Source organism: Atheta coriaria, unplaced genomic scaffold (assembly GCF_025399875.1).
Source record: "Atheta coriaria isolate IRGN ID8LTWV9N9 unplaced genomic scaffold, Caltech_Dcor_3.1 hic_scaffold_7_pilon, whole genome shotgun sequence".
Classification (NCBI taxonomy): domain Eukaryota; kingdom Metazoa; phylum Arthropoda; class Insecta; order Coleoptera; family Staphylinidae; genus Dalotia; species Dalotia coriaria.
The window spans coordinates 2055409-2070996 of record NW_027045449.1 but is presented as its reverse complement, the minus strand read 5'-3'; the positions used below and the strand labels follow the sequence as shown (position 1 = coordinate 2070996).

Here is a 15588-nt window from a genome sequence, read left to right as displayed (position 1 = left end):
TTATTCTGTATACATAGTATACACACATAGGAGAGTTTTATGATGTCTATAAGATAATTATTCTTTTGCAGCGCGCTTAAGATTTAAGCTTGAATGCGCACGAGAGTTTCTATTGTTTCGTGCGGTAATTAGACATTCCGCTCGGTGCGCGCTCCCGACAGGTGCGCGCTAGTTGTAGATCAGTATCGGTCGGGGTGCGATGCGTACGCATTGTCAGTAGACCGTCTAATCTTGACGATCGCGCCATGCTTCGAGGAGTCGGTCGACTTCTTGCGTGCGGCGTGCGTTTGCAGGCACCTACACAACATGCACAGGTGGATGAAGAGCAAGAAACGCGAAGAAGAAAACAACAACAACTTTACGTTATGCAAGCGGAACACACGCAAAAGGAAATGTTGGTTGCCTAACAATACAAAGTTTGGTTAAATTTCCTACAGATTTCTTCTTTTTTTACTAAAATTATTCATTTTTTGCATATTTAACTCGTTAAAGATTAAAATATTTAATTGTTTGGTATATTTTTGTAGGAAAACAATGCTCCCTTAATACCCTTTCAAGTTATACACTTGCCAACTAACCACAGCACGGACAGGTTGAAGACTCGCCAGAAGAAACACGCGCAGACCGCGCACGGAACGAGTCCATTGCTCTGCACACTCCACTAGAGCGCATCTCCACTGGCTACCTCATTACTCGCGACAATTGCACCTCTATTTCCTACGCGCCGCACACCGCACGAGAATCTCATCGCGGATCGCCCAATAGCGCACCAGACGTCGATTATGTCGAGTACCTGCTGCTATCCGAGACGATGATGATGCTTCAATCTATAATCTTAAATTCTTCAATCAGCGTGCAACAATGTAGGTAATGAAAGCAGTTTCTGCTAAATGCTAATAGTTGTGTACCTTATAGTGTTCGAGTTGTACTCGTTTATATTGTTGATTGTTCGTTGTAGTATGGTGTGTTGTTCGATTGTTTACCTCGCACTTCGCACTCGTATGCCAATTGTGGAGAGAATCGAAATTAGAAATGACCGTGGTGGACGCGTGATGAAATTGAAGCACAGGAGGAGGCGCAGGACGATTCTTGAACTCTCGTGCGCGCAAGACATTCGATCGCGTTCGGATTCAGTCACGATCGCAATGAAATTGACTTGCGCAATTCGGCATCAGGCAGATTCAACGGTTTTTCTCACGAAAACACGCGTTTTTAAATTATAACCTGTTAACAACACAAGAGGGCGCTGATGAATGTATGAATTTAATTATACTCACAATTTCCGTGGGTTTGTTTCAAGTTCAAAGTGCAGTGCCGTGTGTGTGGCGTGCATTTCTAATTTCCACCGGCGACATTTGACCCTCGAAAAAACAAAACCTGAATGAATTTTAAAACCCATATTAACATTAACAACTTGGTGTGTGTTGGTTTTTCAGTGGAGGTAGAAATAGGTTATGTTGAAGTTATGCCCCGAAGCGACGTTTTTTACATTCAAATCGTAATCTTTACATAGTTAAAATAACGTTATGAATGAATTGCAGGATGACTAGATGACTACAAGTATGCGTACAAGCAGGAATGACTTGGAAGTTATTTAGATTTGAGTCGACGAAGAAAATTACACGTTTTCTTCGGGCAAAACGCTCATTAATTCCGTATTACGCGTTGCGTCAGCATGGCCGCGCCACGCCATGATGATACCACAAAACAATTTTCGTTTTTCGATTGTTTTTACACCCAACACACACACACACACACACTTGGACATTTCCTCAATCGCTATCGGATGAATTATGTTCGGTTTTCATTCATCCGCTCAGGAAATTTATTGTTTGAATTAGATCATTCTCGATTTCTCATCGAGCGAGTTGTCGACACATCGACGCCGGTCGACCACAAGTCGATTCCTTTGTGTTTGTGATTGCGGCGATTGCGGGTTTGTTCGGTATTCTCGCGCGCGCGCGCACCGTGTGCGTTTTTGAGCGGATGCTGAAGAAACTCATCACCGACAAATCGACGCTGGATGTGCTCCTCTTCTCGTCGACGCTTTTTCTGTCGGCCATTCTTTCGCGTCGCTCCGTTGTTTCATGCGTTTCATGGTCTCAACCAAATCGATTCACAATGATATTATACCGACGATTTGCTGTCGGACCGCGACCTCAGGTTGCGCCACACGAATGCCATGATTTCGTTTCGTGCGAGATATATCGATGAATTCGTGACGAAATCCGTGCATCGTGCAACTATTCTATGATTTTCAGCTTTTTTCATTTCATCCAAATCTTCAGTTTAACAACAAATTTGTCCAGTGCTATAGATTTACTAAGAAAACTGTATCATATTTAACCTAAGTTTGTATAGTTAGGCAACCAACATTTCATTTTGCGTGTGTCATGTGTAATCAAACATTTTGAAAATTTATTGAAATAATGTTTTGATACGTTATAACTCTGTTATTTAAAGTCGTAGAATATTGATTGATATGTCAATTGATAGGTAATTTATTAAAGAATTAACTTATGAAAGCAAAAATACTTTATATCGCGTTGTTTATGTGTAATTACAAAAATAATGCAACAATTACAAAGTTTTAGCAAAAAAATACAATTTTTAGGTCCTACAGCGGCCATTACGGATAGAAAACTGTTTAAAAGCATCGCAAAACATTAAAACTTTCATTCTTTTAAATTAGTCACATAAATAAATACTTTTTAAATAAAATTTCTGTGTAAAAACCGCGGAAATTCATCAAAATAAGCGTGGAAACGCAAAATTGTCGTCCACATCATCGCACAATGACATTATTATATACTTTGCGTCCACATTATAACAGTAGATAGGTACTTATTGTGTTTCCCTGTAAACACACGTCGATCAAGCGATCATTTTCATATTAACTCGAATCCCAGCTCACAAATCTAAGCAGGAAACTAAGCAAACAAGTATAATTTTGTTTTTAGTAAAATTACATAGTAAATTGATAAATTTGGTGAAAAACCGTTGCAGGAAGACTGCATGCAGGAATAGAAAGATGGAAGACAATAAAAAGTGCCTAAAACTAACGCCAGCAATCCGAAGATATTAAAATCTCGTTACCGTGCGCGCGGTCCACGTACTGTCATATCGTCGGATGGTTGTAGGATGCGAGTCATCCTCGTCTCGGACGAATAACGCCACTTTTTGATATCTCTTACAGCGTTACATCAATAGCACGCAATGCGCACTTGTACAGCGTTTATTCACATTGCCAAAGGCATTTTTACAGTGTTTTTTCGGCGTTTTAGACGTTTTTATGTTGGCTACATGTATTAGACTTTTTCTTTTCATTCTTTACATTGTATACTGTGTGTTAGAAATGATTTAAATAGTAAAATTAATAGGAAATATACATAAATGTTAGTATTTCGTAATGTGGCTGTATATTTGTAAATAGAATTGCTCAAGAAGTCATGATCAAGAAGAAGCATGTCAGGAAGAAATTGTTGTTCATGCTTTGTGGTGAACGGATGACGATATTACATTATAATGACGAATTTTGTTGTTTGTATAAAGCTACTTGGGAATCTGAGAGGATGAGAGGAAGAAGTGCTTTTAAGATGACTTTTCTTTGACGCTTCATGGATTTTAAGCATCAACGACTTCCTTTTTGAAGGAATTTTTTAGATAAATTATAAATTTTTAGTGTTTTTCAATAAATTTAAACCTTTTTATACGTTTAAAAGGCTGGTTTGCATGAAATAATAAGTTTCACTTTCAAAATGGCTGCCGGGAGCATGAAAATTTATTTTTTTAGGTTAAAATTCACACTTTGGACAAATTTGAGGTTAAAAAGTAAGAAAAAATAGTGAATGTTGCAGTATTTTTGCGATTACACAAAAACAACGCAATATTTAGGATTTTTTCTTTAATAAGTTAATTCTCAATTAAATTACCTACTAATTGATATATTAATCAATATTGTATCACTTTAAATAAGAAAGTTATAAGCAATCAAAAAATTGTTTTTAAAAAATACTAAAATTCTGTCTATAAAATGAAAAACAAACAAAATTTCGAAGAAAAAGCTAATATTTTTATTTGTTTGTGGTAAAAATGCGTTTTAAAAAATTTATTTTGAATTTTGGAACCATTTTCGTGCATTTCACTAAATCTAAAACTTTAGTGCTGTTTAAAAAGTGATTAAAGTAGCATAAAACTCTTAAAAATCGTTTAGTCTCTAGTCTTTCACAAGACACTTAATTCAACTTTAATTTAACAGTGGTGATTTAACGCAGCGATAAAAATCGCTGCTTAGTTTGACAGGAAACAAAGAAAAATGACAATTGTCAAGCTCGAAATACGAAAATAATGCTCGCGTTGTTTTTGCTTTCTGCTTGGCTTCCCAATTCGGGCTCTCTGCAACGCTTCGAAAAACTAATCTTAATCGTAGTTTTCTTCGGCGCGCACTGTTTTTGTTCCTCTTTGTGTTGTTCCTCACTGCACCAGTGCTTTAATGCGCGTGCATTGTTATATTAGCATGCTCGGTGCGCTCATCTTCATCATAACCGCTGATGATTTTTCCGTTTTTAACGCGGCGCAAGAGAAAAAGAGCGCTCAAGTAAAGAGTCAAGTCATGTGCGGCGTGGCAAGAGCTACGAGTAGGAACATTGGTTTTTACCAGCCACGCGAGCGCGCGTTCTTGTTTATCTAGCCAACGGAGTGAAGTGAGTTGAAGTTCAAGTCGGATGGTCGGATGGTAATTATCGTCGTGTTCCGGTGTGCGGTGCGGAACTCTTTTTCCATCGCCAAGACACTGCGCTTGCTCTCGCACGTTTGCGTGTGCTCTCGTTTGGGATTGTGTGCGCCGACGCCGACTGCTAATGAGCGTTTGATTCCTTTTATTTGTTCGTTATTTGGATTTTTCTACGTATATATGTATTTTATTTTATTCCGCGCGTTCGTCTCGCCGGTGTTTTATACGCGAAGCTTCATGGTGTGTTCTTTGGTGTGTTTACAGAATAAAATTAGAAATGTGGAATTAACGCGCGACCGAAACGAACCGAAACACGCTCGGAATATTTCATTAGGATGCGCGCAAAGATTAAGAAGCGAAACACATGAAAAGTTGCACGCAAACAAAAGTAATGTTTTTGAGGCTTTTGAATGTGTTTAAATCGATTTTAAAGAAAGCAGAGAGGTGAAAAGTTTGGTTATATTGGTGAATATTTAGCGTAGCATAAAAATTATTGTTTTCTTTAAATTACAGGTTAAGTAAGATAATTAGGTAATTATTATATTAACCGTCCTTTAGATCTTGATGAGAACTATTAATTGACACAAAAATAATTCCATTATCTCTATTAGTTTCTGAGTTATGATCAATTTTAACTTTTTTGAGGTTAAAAATTCAAAGTTGCACTATTTTAGCAATAACCCCAAAACAACGCCATCTAGAGTTGTTTTTTAAAAATAAATTAATTCTCTATTAAATTATCTACCTCCTGATATACTATTCAATACCCTACAACCATAAATAAAGAAATTATAAGCTTACAAAAAATTGTTTTCGTTAAACACTGAAATTTTCCTTGTAAGAAGAAAAAAATGCGCGATTAAAAAGTACAAATGAAATTTCTCGTCCGGCATGGGGTGTCACACATGATAAACCAAGGATGACCGAAAACTCAGGGCACTTATCTTTCTGCATGGCGGTACCCTCTTCGTGCGGCTGCGCCTCGCTACTTTCCAGCGCGTTTTTATTCACTTTATTCGAACTCGTATGCGTACAACTCGAATGAAGTTAAACTTTTTTCTTGCGCGTCGCGTTCCATCTTATTACCATCGTTAACCGTTTAAAGTTTACTCGATGATTTATTCCGAGAAAATGTGCATGTTTAGTGCAGGGAAAGAGTTTCTTCATAGAAAAATAAACATAGTAGATACACAAGAAATGGAAACAAGGCGCACGCGATGATAATTAATACAGTTTTTAATTAACAGAGTGAATTTCATTGGAATATGAAATTATTGATGTGTATTTGCTACGCCACTGGTGGATAAGTTTTGACAGAAGTGTCAAAATGTGTTTTTGACATTTTAGACTTAACCACACCTATTTCTAAGCTTAAAAATCACATTTCTTTGAAAAATCGTAATTTTGAAGATATATAAAGATGTATTATGAATTTAAGTTGGAAATACAATGCATAACTAAAACAGTTTTTAATTATCAAAGTAAATTTCGTTGGAATATGAAATTATTGACTACTTGCTACGCCACTGGTGTAACCTATGACAGAAATGTCAAAAAGTGTTTTTTGTAAGTAAGTAAGAAGAACCGTGCTGTGAGGTTGTTAAAAGTTGTAAATTTGTTCAAAATCAGTTGGTAAATGTATTGAACTAGTGTAGTATGTCAACATATTAACATCTTTGTGTTTTTTAGTGATCATTCATCGATATTGCACTTTTAGACAAGACACAATCAATGCAACAACGCAGATTTAAAGCCTCTACATACCAATCATAGATTTTTTTGGTTAAAACGACATCTAACGACATTTATACACAACTAAGTGTCAAACAACAGACATAACCTTATAATATCATGTAAAAGTAGTAAAAAATAAGAAGTAACGTCCTGTGAGGTTGCCGTAAATTGTAAATTTGTTCAAAATCTGTTCTGCTAACATATTAACATTTTCATGTTTTTTAGTCATCATTCATCGATATTGCAATTTTAGACAAGACACAATCAATGAAACAACACAGATTTAAACCTTCTACATAGGTACAAATCATAGATTTTGTTTTTAATTATCAAAGTAAATTTCGTTGGAATATGAAATTATTGACTACTTGCTACGCCACTGGTGTAACCTATGACAGAAATGTCAAAAAGTGTTTTTTGACATTTTCAAAGCGAAATACCACTTTACCAAAGTGTTTCTAACCTTAAAAAGTGTATTTTATTAAAAATTAGTAATTTTGAAGACAAATAAAGACAAATATTACATTTTTCTTGAGATAAATGGAAAGAATGCGAATTAAAGGTCCTAAAAAGTGACATAACCTAAGTTTTACTACAAAATTTCACCATTTAAAGACATCTTGTAACTATAACAACTTCCTCTCCCTCCTAAAGTTTAGTTTTAATAGCCTGGCTAATAGACAGGTGTCATCTTCAAAGTCTAACACGCGTCACTGACGATGCAATGAAAAGCAAGCAAGCAAGGTGTAGGTGTAATTTCAGCTGTTCTGGTTATCGGTTATCACTGAAACCGCTCGACGTTAATAACCGTAACGTGTGCTCACATGAGTGTACAGTTGCAGATAATCGACAAATACAAACAAAGCTTATTATTTTCGATATCAATACAATGTAACTGCCAACTTGCAACTTGCAACGTGCAACTTCATTCGCAAAACAAACAAATATGTAAAGTTTTTTAACTAAAAAGAAAAAAACCGCAGATTTATTGCAAAGTTTTGTTACAAAATTGATTATTCAGCTCGTAGTCTATTAATTAGCACACTATCTAACGCAATATTAATTAACCACAATTAAAATGCGTACATCTCGCCCAGTTTTAATGCTGCATATGCTTTTCCACTGCAATATGAAGTTACACATCATGAAATTAACAATCAATTGTTTGTTTGCTGCAAAGTGCAACTTCCAACTGCAGTATACAATTTCACAATGTGATTTCTCACTTATTACGACTTTACTGTAAGCTACATCGTGAGCAAACGAGCGTTAGACGCTCATTACGATTTATTATTATAAATTAATTAAAGCGCGTTGCGTTTATTCATTTATAAAGCACATTTTAATTGCTTAATTAACCACTCCGGCGCGTTCAATAACCCCTCAAACGTGTTAAAAACGATTCCTCAAAAAATCAATTTATTATCAATCTGTCATGGTAAATATAAAAAAAAAAGAAGCGTCAAGAAGACACGACAGTCGACGGCGCACGGATGAATGGCGATGCAGCAGCTCCCGGTGTTGGGATATGAGTGAATTCGACGCATCAGCGACACAAAACGTGTTTCCATTCTGTCGGCGGGCCGCTTTTCTTCGCATTGCGCAATGCCAGCAGGCGCACAATGTAGCCGGCGACCACAAGAAAAGAGCGTTTTTAATTCGGACAAATTCTCACGGTGGCTAATGAAATAATTCCGGAGTGATTACCTGCGTGGCTGTTTTGCGTCTGCGTACAGAGAGAGAGTTCGTAGTTCTTGACCACAATTAAACCTATTACACATTATGAGCATGAATTATGATCACCTCCCGAGTGTCATAAACGTGTGATGTCCTGTGTGCGCATGCGTGGATGACGCCATCCTATTTAGCAACATGCGCGCCAAGCAATTATAATAATTATAATTAGAAAATTGTGATGGGATGCGTTCGCGAGTGCCAGCTTGTGTGATGTATCCGTGCATGGCGTTAATAAGATGCTCGGAATTCGAGGAGCCATGCAGGAGCGCCCGTCTTCCAAATGCCACTCGTTTTCTCATCGTTTCGAGGCACAATGCATGCCACAGCGCAGGTTTAAACCCTCTACGCGGTAATCATAGACATTTTTCGTGAAAACGACATCTAACGGTGTCTATACACAACTAAGTGTCAAACAACAGACATAACCTTATAATATCATGCAAAAGTGGTAAAAAGTAAGAAGAACCGTGCTGTGAGGAAGTTGAAAATAGTAAATTTGCTTAAAATCTGTTGGTAAGTGTATTATACTAGTGTGATATGCCAACATATTAACATTTTCTTGTTTTTTAGTCATCTTTCATCGATATTGCAGTTTTTGACAAGACACAATCAATGAAACAACACAGATTTAAACCTTCTACATAAAAATCATAGATTTTGTTGGTGAAAACGACATCTAACGGAAGCTATACACAACTAATTGTCAAACACCAGACATAACCTTTTAATACCGTGCAAAAAGTGGTAAAAGTCAAGAAGCAGCGTTAGTAAGCTGGTTGAAATTTGTACGTTTGTTCAAAATCTGTTCTTAAGTGTATTATACTGATGTGGTATGTTAACATGTTAACATGCTTTGTGTTTTCAAGTCATCATTCAACGATATTCGCCGTCTTACACGACAGATGGCAGTCGGCGGCACGTCAGCAAACTGTCCCTACAGGCCTGCGCGAATGCATTCCAGCGCATTTTACGCGCTGGCACTTCGTTATTCATCTCTGGTGCACTCGGTTTATCCTAGGATCATCCTGCTGACGAGTCCTACCATTACACTGCAACTTTTCTACCACTTATATCTAGCTTGTGAATTTTCTAGAAAATCAATTACATTGTGTGTAACACAACAGCATAAGAAATAAGAACAACAACGGGCGCACTTAGAAGTGTAAACGCTCGCTCGGCTGTGGGAAAACTATTTCCATTCTTGCACCAGAACGGCCGGAACGAAGTCGTTTCTCGTCTTCATGCTGAAATTTCTCAATCCGGCGTTGTGTTGTTGTTGCTAAACGTGTTACTTCATGGTAAGAAGGTGAGACACATCTAGATACTAGACATACCTTCAAAACCTTACAAAATAAAAGCATTTCTAAGCAGTTGTAGAGTGTTTAGATGATCATCATTCGGCGCGTTGGTAATTACCTCTGACTGATGATGGTACCTCGCGATTGTCGTGCTGGTAATGTTAATTGTTCGTAGTTTTTAAATTTTTAATGTCCTACCCGCAACGACATGCTTCAAGGAGCCGGCGAAGAAGATCTCGCGATGCGTAAAAAATAACGAAACGCACCTGTGTACGCACACCGGCACCGGTAATTTGGTTAATGCGTGTTCCGTACCGTTGCGCGGCACCGCATCTAACATTTAGAAATAAAAAATTAAATAAAAATTCCGACATGGAAATGTGCGCAATCTGAAGAAAAAATCCACTTTAATATTATTAATATCAAGTCTTGTGGTGTACCAGCTTTTGTTTAAGTTTAAGTCGTTCTTGATGGCACACCATGAGGTGTACTTAGGTGTACACCATGAGGCACAGGTGCAACGTCCGTCTTCCTATTTCTTGTGCGAGTGAGTAAAGGTGGTGGTGGTGGTACCCGTGGTACCCCACTTACTTGCGACGGTATGATAATTACTCAGTCGCTTTGTGTGCACGTAGACGGCAGGTATACCTATGTTGCGGCTGGGGAGTGGGGGAAGAAACGCCGGCAACCTGTCGGAGCTAGCGAACCGTGCGTTCTACCTGTCGTCGTGGTGCACCTCGTCGCAGCTGACAATTCAGTCGAGGCTTACTCACCACCGCGTGCGGACGCGCACACCAGCTCACCTCTCCTCCAACAATCTCCTTCGAATAGAAAGGTGTACCACTCACCAGTTTGCGATACGTCATAAACATTAGTTGTTACCATCATCATCGTCGTTGCGTAAAAGTGGTACCATCAATTTTTCAACTGGTGCCCGCCTGCGAATGGCACTGGAAGAATTCACGGGTGATTTCGATAATTTCGTGGTCTTTGAGTGCCATCCACAGCGACGGGCGCCGTCTCACACACACACCAGAATACCAGCAAATTAAGGCCAAGTGCAATTAACGTGGTGAAATCTCTTTCTAACGCCGGGACCCCTCCGGGCTTCGGAAAGCCACCCGAAAAAAGTGCGTGAGTGAATTCCGTAATTGTAATTATCTAACACGCTGCTTCACTCCTCCTCTCCCTCTGGTGGTAGTGGCCGCGCGGTGTGGAAACCGGTAAAGACAAAAGTGCACACAGTGCCGAAGACGTCCAAGTTGAGATGTTCCCAGTGGCCGCGGCGACGCGCATAGAACAGGTAGAATTATAACCGCATTACATAAACGCAACATCGACATCGACATCAACATCGGCAGCACTCACGAAAAAAAAAACCACACACACAAGGTGCGCGCGCGCGCGCGCAACAAATGACGAACGCACGAAAACAGTCCCAGGCACAAATTACCCACCAACCAGGCTGAGTAATGTAATAATTGAACTCGCCGCGCGCAGCCGCAACGAAAAAAGAAAGAGACGCATTATAAAAACAACATTATTATAACATCACGAAACGGTTTCACAACACACACACAACAGTCAAGGAAAAATAACTATTAGCATTGCCGGGGTCTTACTAAGCATTACACGCATTAAAATGTATTACACGAGCGCCAAGCCGCACTTAAATCGAGGCGCGAGTTGAAAAAGTCAAAGAAATTAAAATCGAAGATTGTGAAATTGAGAAATCACACATTACGCTTCGCACGCTTGCGCTTTTAATGAGTATTAATGAGCTTTTCATGTAATTCACGCGGTTAGGCACATTTTCCACTTTCTATCGCTTAATTTTCAAAGAGCTATCAACAAAACGCTGGTAATCGTTAACGATTTGTGTTTCGACTTGCATTTTTGTTTTATTGTCTTTTTATATGCTTTGGAAAGCTTTTTAAATTCTTTGAATTCAACAAAAATAGTTTTATTTATTCCTGGAGTTGAAAACAAAGTTTTCTTTGGAAAAAATTGTTTTTCATTCTTGCTATGTAATTTTTTAGTTTTCACTGTCATTTCGCGATACTAACGCCGCCAACGGTCATTTTTTGAAGTAAAAATATAGACTAAAACATTAATTGCATTACTAATATTGTTTTAGCGCATAATTTGTTTCGGTTTATTTATTATCGCGGTTGAAAACAAATTTTCTTTGTAAAAACATGTATTTATGTACTTTTTACTAACATTTCGCGATACCAGCGCCACCAAACTTAAATTTTCGTACTATTAGGTTTTTTAATGCATAATTTCGTATGTTTAATTTACTTCTACAGTTAAAATCCAAACTTTCTTTGCAAAAACAGCATTTTGTTGGTTTTCACTGTCATTTTGCGATACTAGCGCCACCTACGAACAGTTTTTAAACTAAAAATCTAGATTAAAACACTACTTGTCTTACTAATTATATTTCAGCTCACAATTTGTTTTGTTTTACTTATTATTTTAGTTGAAAACCAATTTTTCATTGCAAAAACTGCAAATTTTAACATTGCACTGTCATTTTACTATACTAGCGCCACCAATCGGTCATATTTTAAACTATAAATATAGATTAAACTATAGTATTTGAATTTTAGCACCAATAGTTTTTCCAGTGCAGCAATGGTTTTGTTGGTTTTCTGCACACACTCGCCGTGTGCACCTTTCCTCCGCCTGCTGCTTAGCAGTTCGTCGAACGTAACTGTAGTTCTTTGGATGGGTACCACACTCTAGCACGTTTCTATCTCCTCCGCGTCGATGCATCGCGTTGCATGCAACCACACACACACACATTGAATTTGTGCGGAATAGAAATTACCACACCGCTAGGAAACAAACAAAAAGACCGCCACGAGTCCGAGAAAATGACTTCAATAAGACGCGGAATAAAAACGCGCGCAGCAAGAAGTACGAAGCGCGGAGAAAAAAAAAACAGTTTTAAAGGCAACGCGCGCGCCACGTTGTAAAATGTAATGTACGAATGTGCGCTCGCGATCGCGGAACGCAAACAAAGCGGAAAGAAGTGAAGAGATGTCGATGAGTGGATGAGCGCGCAACAGCCGCGGACATTCTCGACAGAGAGTTCCCATTGACGCTCAAAGGAAATCGATTACGCAACAAACAGCCAAGTGCAAGTGTGCAAGCGTTCTGATGTGCACGTTTTATTGTCGCTCATTGTCGCATAGAAATTGAATGTGATACAAAGCCGGACGACGGACGATTGCAATCTGCAGATGGATATCGTATGATTAAAGCGCGATTTTCGCCGAAGTGCCGCTGCTTCCCAAAAATCGTAAAACGCTTGTCGGAAACGCATCGCACACAGGAAACACCACATCAAATTGATAATAATTACACAGTCGATTCTATTTTTATTACGGCGAATGTAAAATACCAGAGTTTTTTCCCTCTCTAGGGTGGTAATAACTTCGCTTAGCGACGTCACACGATATATAAATAGGTAATTTATGCACGCGTCGAGTTATCACCGTGCGCACAATAATTTTGCTGCTTGTCGGCTGATGGTTACCGAAATGTAAGTTTATCAGAGTTCGCAGTGTATACATTAAACACCGGCGAGTACAATAATGCGTGTGTGTGTGTATGCGCGCAACAACAAATTCATTTGGCTTTTGTTTGCGACTGCGCGCCCGCCCAAACAATGGCCAATTTTCGACCGCCTGAATTATAATTAACGTTGCCAATTTGGGCAACGCACGAAAACACACAGGCCAACAACGATTGCACAAAATTTCAACACATAAATAATATTCACTCATTTTTCGACAGATTTTCACTTTTATATGCACACGCAGCAACATCTAGTCCAAGTTATGCAACCCAACATACACCAAACAACTTGATTCACGTTTAAACTGAGTTTAAACACAATTAATTGGTGTTTTACACCTAAAATAATCAATTGGCGATTGATTATATGGATATTTAGTGATTTCGTGAATGTTGTTTGGATTTTTACAGGCCTGAGTCACCTGAAGTTAAACATTGAAGCAAAGTTTAAACATTGCGAGGCGATTGTCTGTGTGTGTACGCTTATGGCGTGGCATTGAGATATAATTGTTATTACCGCACGATAGCCATAGCCCGTCATAGCCACCGATACGGATATTCATACTTCTCATACATCATACTCACGATAATTCACACAGCCGAAGCGAGCAGAAAATATTCGCGTTTTTATTGCAGAATTATAGCACGTCTACTCACAACGCACAAGATTCCAAGTAGTATTAAGTGCAATAAACAATTTTCTAGATGATTGATTCGTCGAGTGCTGAAGCGTTGAAACGGTTACTTGTTAGTTGTAAACTTGTTACGCTTGTATCACTTGTAGCTCATGGCAGTACGTAAATCAACCTCAATCTTGCATTACCGGTAGCATAACTTCATATTTTTTTAATAAAATAATTTCTAACACTTTGTATGTGATTTTTTTTAGGTTTTAGAATTCAAAAATTGTACTTTCATTCATCTATTTCAAACAGGTCATAAAACAAAAGCAATCGTTGTAATAATCCGATTAGTTCCCAATGTATTAGCAGCGTGCAACGTTGGTTGCGTTCCTGCTGACGTCATTGTCTTTCCCAATGACTGCGCAGAATCCACTATTGTATTATGCGCGGTGTTGCCATGACTACGTCAGTGTTACCACACGAATAACTTCGAGTATGCGCGTTGTGTTGTGTGTGTGTGTGTGTGTGCTAATGCACATTGTTCTTGCGCCCGGTGAGTGCCGTGCCGGTGGCTTGATTCGTTTCGTGATAATTAAAAAGCGGGCGTGTGAACGAACCGCGACTCGCAACAAAACCAGCAACATTGTGTCTGTTCGTTCCATCGTATTATACAATAAATCTACCATACGCACAAAAACTGGAAGCCGTACGCATTCACGATACACGCTTTTGTTATACTTACATAAAGTTCATATACACTTACGTAAATTTCAAGTTGAAAAAAAAAAACTGGAAACGATAATTAAAATGGAATACGTGCGCTCGGCTCCAACGCCGAAATTCGTGGAATTGTTGAAATTACGAATTAAATTTTTTCATGCTTTGCATTGTGATAGGCAACTATATATACACATATTGTGTGAGTTTATTGTGTGTTTGTAGTTGGTAGCCATGTTGTTGTTGGCTATCACAATCATCAAACATCATCTGTTGATCGTGATGATGATTCTTATATTTATGTACCTGCGTTTGTATTAGTATCACAACTTGTTGTGAGCTGTCGGAGCTGTGGTTGTCGGTTATTAATGTCGATGTGTGTTGCTTTTGATGCACTTGACATTGGTGTGATGAGAGCCGTCGCGGACGACGTAATAATGTTCCGCTTCGCTTCGCCCGAGCAAAACCAGCTACAAGCTACAAACACACACGCGCGCGCGCTACCAGAAGAAGAGAGACAGATAGGCGAGCATGTCCGGGAAGTCATGACCGGTTCCGCATGGCCGCCGTTTGTTGCCCACTGCTTTATTACCATCTCGCAGTGTTGCCAACGCACACATCAAAAACCCTTCGCCTTAATAAAATTAACTTCGTCAATATAAAAATGGATGAATTTAAATACATGCCTTGTATATATGTGTGTGTGTGTTGCTTTCATGATTGAAGTTGAGGATGATCGAAGAGGAAAATCGTCGAATCGTCCGAATGGTGGTCGCATTCAGGTTTGTATCATGTCATTATCGTCGTCTTCGTGCGCCCGTGGCGCGCAGGCACCGCATACCAATAACATCTCTATTATTATTTCAATTATTTCACGATTACGCTTTCGATCGCCATCGCTCATCGAAGACTTCGGTGCATCGCGGCTGGCAAAGACACAAAATATTCAGACAACTTAGATATAGGTACATTTAGGTTATATGCAACCTGTAGCTGCTGCCATCTGACGGTGAATTTCTATAATTTGTTACAACTAAAAAGGTAAGAGTAATTCTTGGTTTATTCTTGCCTTATTTATAAGTTATAAATAAATTATTAGTAGAGTTTCTTGATGAATGATTTCTGATGATTCCGATGATAAGTTTTGATGATGTTTGTG

At 38.6% G+C, this 15588-nt stretch overlaps 2 long non-coding RNA genes across 3 annotated transcripts; one reads left to right on the top strand and one right to left on the bottom strand.

Moving 5' to 3' along the window:
• Window positions 1-62: 62 nt before the first annotated feature.
• On the bottom strand, window positions 63-15452 carry LOC135795928 (uncharacterized). 2 transcript variants are annotated; one of them, XR_010549184.1, is made up of 4 exons: window positions 14736-15452; window positions 1278-1377; window positions 909-1224; window positions 63-834 (listed from the first exon to the last, which is right to left on the bottom strand). It is a non-coding gene; the product is annotated as an uncharacterized lncRNA (long non-coding RNA). The 2 variants fall into 2 exon arrangements; XR_010549183.1 differs by having other exon boundaries at window positions 909-1377.
• LOC135796206 (uncharacterized) lies at window positions 6204-6823 on the top strand. The gene is made up of 2 exons (XR_010549259.1): window positions 6204-6364; window positions 6422-6823. It is a non-coding gene; the product is annotated as an uncharacterized lncRNA (long non-coding RNA).
• Window positions 15453-15588: the final 136 nt, after the last annotated feature.